Here is a 5,703-nt window from a genome sequence, read left to right as displayed (position 1 = left end):
TTAATCCTTTGCCAAAACATTTTTTTTGAACTTTTGTCTGTAGCTCCTCTCTCCCTAAGAGTCAAGCAGAATTACATGGGGCTGGCAAGGCCACAGATTTGTATTAGGCACTACAGAAATGATGCCTAGACATTGAAAATTTTGCAAGAACCTATAAAAACATTTGAGATCTGAATCTTGAAAAACAATTCCAAAATATAAAATGCATACTAAAAAAATCAAAATTAACATCTATAAAATGTAACCTTCTAAGGATATGGATTCTGGAATCAGACTATCTGGTTTGTGCTACCAAGAGCTAGTTTTCCCCATATGTAAAGTGGAGATAAAGAGGTACTTAGCTCATAAAGTTGTTCTGAAAATGAAGTATGTTACCGTAAAATGCTTAGAAGTATGCACAACACATAGTATTTGCTCAATGAATGTTGCCGGGTAGTACAATAATTTTTTATCATTGGAAAACAACTTTAAATGTTGTTATTATGACTTCACAAGAATTACTGATTCTAGACCATGAATGTAGAATTACTGTGGTTTTAAATCAATGACTTATTTTTATTAAAATAATTTAAAAGGCAATATAGCAAAAATATATATAATGCAAATTGTGAGTGTCTTTAATATGTTTGATATGAGGTAGGGTAGGACCTCCAAAATGAAAGTACATATCATCCACTGAGGTCTTAAGAAATAAGGATGTTGTGGGCAGGGGAGGGGGCATCCAGAAGGGTGTGTTCTTCATGATTCAACTCTCCCTGACATAGAGACAGTAATGGGCTCTTTGTCTAGATCATAATTTCTAAGTAAAAAAAGAAAATGTTGCTTTTTTTTTTCATAAGAAAAATCCCCAATTGAAATCCTGTTTAAGTGGCTAAATTTCCAAAGTTCAGGGTTTCAGGGAACTCTAGAAATGATTGGTGATGTCCTGGATTGCTGTTACCCAAAAGAGTTTTGAAAGGTGAAAAGATAAATCTCTAATTGAATACTCGTCAAACTCCAGGAGAAAATGAAGAGGGTGGAGAACAGAGCTTTAAAATGAAGATGAAAATGAAGAGGTAATGGGGAGAACCACCTATGCTTTTACGGCCTTTACATGATATCCCTTTAATGATAATATATGGCATGTCAGTCATAGTTTTCAGAGAACATTCTCACTATCATCCCTGGGTTATAACTACCCTTCTTGAAGGCGAGGATAATACAATACTAGGATGAAACTTACTTAAGTGCTTATCACGAAGCAGGTACTATTCTAAGCACATCAAGCTCATTGCATCCTTATGAGGCAGTTCCCATTATTAGCCAAATTTTGCAGATGAGAGAACTTGGGGATATTGGCCCAAATCAGGCAGTTATAGAAATGCCACCTGAACTCAGTTTGCCTGACTGCATATCTAGTGTTATTTTTTTCTTTTAGATTTCCTGTACACCAACAACAATCAAACTGAGAACCAAATCAAAAACTCAATACCCTACACAGTAGCAACAAAGAAAATACAATACCTAGGAAGATATTTAACTAAGGAGGTAAAAGACCTTTACAGGGAAAACTATGAAACACTGAGGACGGAAATAGCAGAGGACGTAAACAGGTGGAAAACCATACCATGCTCATGGGTTGGCAGAATCAACATTGTTAAAATGTCTATACTACCCAAAGTGATCTACAGATTCAATGCAATCCCTATTAAAATACCAACATCATTTTTTGCAGATCTAGAAAAAATAATTCTATGCTTCGTATGGAACCAGAGAAGACCACAGATATCAAAAGCAATCCTAAGCAAAAAGAACAACTCGGGAGGCATCCATTTACAGACTTCAAGCTATGCTACAAGGCTATAGTAACTAAACCAGCATGGTTCTGGCACACAATCTTAGGTTCTGTGGAGGTATAACTTTTGATTAAAATTTTCTGGATACTTAGCATTATTGATGTCATTGTAACCTACGTTTACAAATTTTTGTATGATCAAAAGTCCTTACTATTCTCTTTGGCCCATGTTATAATCTATAAATACTACAAATTTCAAGTAATAAAATAAATTAAGACACAGAAATGCTTACCTGGATTTTTTTACGTCAGAGGGCTAGAGTTAATTAGGAGAAAGAAAGAATTATCCTGCAAAAAAGTTGTAACTGCTGATAAATTCCAACTTTTGCCTTTGACAGTTAAAGAAAATGAAAATTCAGGGGCAGGGGAAGGAGCATTGCAACCAGGCTTTCAGATCAGGACTCTTGATTCTCTGTCCCAGGTATTTCTGCTGTATCTTGCTGCTGCAGGTAGTAAAGTGCTATTTTGAGTCATTTGCAACATGCTACAACAAGAAATGACCAAGTCAACTCACTCTTCCTTTTTGTGTAGTCCAAAGATTTGAGATAAAGATATATTTTCATAAAATTGGATTGATCTCCTTAGATTTCTTTTATCATACTCTAGGGTTTTTCCCCTCTTTTTCTTCTTATTATTAATAGTACCTTATTATATAGGCTGGAGGCTGCAGTGGATTCTTCATTTTTATATTGCACAATATATATGGCTCTTCAATAATTTATTCTGTAATGTTTATTATAAGTGCATATGTGTTAAAAATTAATGAAGGATAAATAATATCCTACCAGTAAGACTTGTTAGGTAGAATTATCCACCGAGGAATGGAACTGTCAAAATGTGTATTAAATGTCTTAATTAGAGCAGCATTTTAAATAGTGTTGTTTGATCATTTTTTAAAAGAAGTGGGTTATATGTTCTATAAAATTCTGGATCGATTCTCCATTGTGACAGCATGCTGCCTAAGAAAATGGATCTTTTAAATTATACAAGAGCTGGAGAGAGGAGATATATAGATCTCTATGCTTCCTACTCAATTTTTCTGTAAGCCTAAAACTGCTTTTAAAAATAAAGTTTATTAATAATAATTTTAAAAGTCTCTGATGGTCAGAAAGATATATCTATAGCATTCAGAAAAGAATGATTTACTTAGCTGAGAAGAAATATTTTGACACCCATTAGATTAGCAAAAAGCTTACAGTAAGGGAATACAACATGGTTGTAAGCACATTAGTCAAGACATGCTATGTTGTACTACAGTAACAAATATCCCCAGAATCTCAGTAGTTTAAAACAGGGGTTGGATAAAATTTTCTGCAAAGGGCCAAATAGTAAATGCTTTCAACTTTGTAGGCCACATGTTTTTTGTTTCTACTACTCAATTCTGCCTAGACAATACATAAATAAATGGGCAAGGCTATATTCCTATAAAACATTATAAAAGCAGGCAGTGGGACAGATTTGGCCACTAAGCCATAGATTACCAGCCCCTGATATAAAATATTATTGATTTATTTATAGATAATACCTAATATTTATTGCAAGTCAACTGGAGGCTTTACTCCATGTCATCTTCATTGAGACCCAATGTGATGAAGTCATCACATAGATCATTAAAGTTCACTGAGGCAAAAACAAAGAGAGAATATGGTGAATTCCTCACAGGGTCTTAATGCTCTACTCACATTTCATTGCTTAAAACAAATTGTATGATGATGCCTAACTTCAAACAGGATGGCAGAATGAAATGGGATGGCAGAGAGCTAGAAGTAGTTGGTGAAAAATACTTAATTACTGTAACAGAGAGGATGTGGGGAAATATTGACTCTTATTCACTGCTGGGGAGAATATAACTTGGAAAACCACTACTGGGAATAATTTGGCACAGTGAGAAAAATTAACTATGTCTCATAGACAAAAATTTTCACTATTTGGTGTGTGCCCTATAGGACCTCCCACATAAGTGCTTTAAAAAATACAAAGATGTTCACTACAGCAGAGTTTATAATAGAAAAAAAATTAATGCAACTTCAATGTGTATCAATATTGGAAGAGATAAAATACGGTATTTTGCATAAAATGGTATCATACGCAGCAGTCCAGATGAATAATATATGGACCAACAAAAATGAATTACTGTATCAGCATAAATATATCAAAATAAACTAATTTGGGGTAGAAAAATAAAGTTTCAAAAGAGCATGTACACAATGATTTCATTTATGTAAACTATTAAAAACCATATTGTTTGTGGAAACATAATATAAATAAATGGTCGTATATTAACTTTAAGACAATGCCTGTCCCTGAGGAGATTTGAGGATTGATGTGTGTGTAGTTTTTTATTTCATTAAAAGCATCTGAAGAAGTTACTACAAACTATTTTTTTTTGGCCAAGTACAGGAACTTTATTGATGGTACATGACAAGGTGGGGCTCCCTATGCCCCTCCCATTCTTCAGGGGCTCTGACGTGGAAACTGTGTCATGAGAAGGGGAGATTCTCAGTGAGATGGGGACTGAGTAGGCAGGGACATCCTAGCAGCTGAGGCCTCTCTCTTCCTCTTCGCTCTGGCTGGGGCTGGTGGTCTGGGGCTCTTATTCCTTGGTGGCCATGTGGGCCATGAGGCCCACCACCCTGTTGCTGTAGCCAAATTCACTGTCGTACCAGGCAATGAGCTTTACAAAGTGGTCGTTGAGGACGATGCCAGCCCCAGCATCAAAGGTGGAAGAGTGGGTGTCACTGCTGAAGTTGGAGACAACCTGGTGCTCAGTGTAGCCCAGGATGCCCTTGAGGAGGCCATCTGCCGCCTGCTTCATCACCTTCTTGATGTTGTCATACTTGGTCAGCTTCTCCAAATGGCAGGTCAGGTCCACCACCAACACGTTGGCAGTGGGGACGCGGAAGGCCATGCCAGTGAGCTTCCCATTCAGCTCGGGGATGACCTTGCCCACAGCCTTGGCCATGCCAGTAGATGCAGGGATGATGTTCCGGAGAGCTCCACGGCCATCACGCCACATCTTCCTAGAGGGGCCATCCAAGGTCTTCCGGATGGTGGTGATGGCATGGACTGTGGTCATAAGTCCCTCCACGATGCCAAAGTTGTCATGGATGACCTTGGCCAGGGGGGCTAAGCAGTTGGTGGTGCAGGAAGCATTGCTGATGATGGTGAGGTTGTTTTGGTACTTGTCGTGGTTCACGCCCATCACAAACATGGGGGTGTCAGCAGAGGGGGCAGAGATGATGACCCTTTTGACACCCCCATCTAGGTGAGCCCTGGCCTTCTCCAGGGTGGTGAAGATGCCAGTGGACTCCACAATGTAATCAGCACCCACTTCACCCCATTTGATTTTGGTGGGATCTAGCTCCTGGAGATGATTATGGGATGGCCATTGATGACAAGCTTCCCGTTCTCCGTCTTGACCACACCATGGAACTTGCCGTGGGTGGAGTCGTACTGGAACATGTAGACCATGTAATTGAGGTCAATTAAGGGGTCATTGATGGTGACAATATCCATTTTGCCAGAGTTAAAAGCAGCCCTGGTGACCAAGTGCCCCATATGGCCAAAGCCGTTTTTTTCTGGCCTTCCCTTTCACCACGGTGTCTCAGAGACGGTGCTGGCGCTGTGTGAGAAGATGCAGCTGTCTGTCGAACGGGAGGACCAGAGAGCAGACAAACTGTTAATGTGCATTAAATCTGGATGGTGGATAATGTAGGCTTCTGTTATCTCTCTCTTACTCTTATTTGTGTGTTTGAAATATCTTTAAATTAAAAAGAAAAATAATTACTGCAGCTAGAGTATGATTGTCATCAGAGAAAAGTTCCATGGTGAAACTAAATGACACAAAAAAGCAGGCTGAACTAAGAACA

The 5,703-nt window shown here is 38.3% G+C and overlaps 1 pseudogene; it reads right to left on the bottom strand.

Annotated features, from left to right (window-relative positions):
• Positions 1-4,427: 4,427 nt before the first annotated feature.
• Positions 4,428-5,401, bottom strand: LOC123628434 (annotated as a pseudogene).
• Between the last annotated feature and the right edge of the window lie 302 nt (positions 5,402-5,703).

This window comes from Lemur catta, chromosome X (genome assembly GCF_020740605.2).
Source record: "Lemur catta isolate mLemCat1 chromosome X, mLemCat1.pri, whole genome shotgun sequence".
Lineage (NCBI taxonomy): Eukaryota > Metazoa > Chordata > Mammalia > Primates > Lemuridae > Lemur > Lemur catta.
This window is presented reverse-complemented; position numbering and strand designations above follow the sequence as displayed.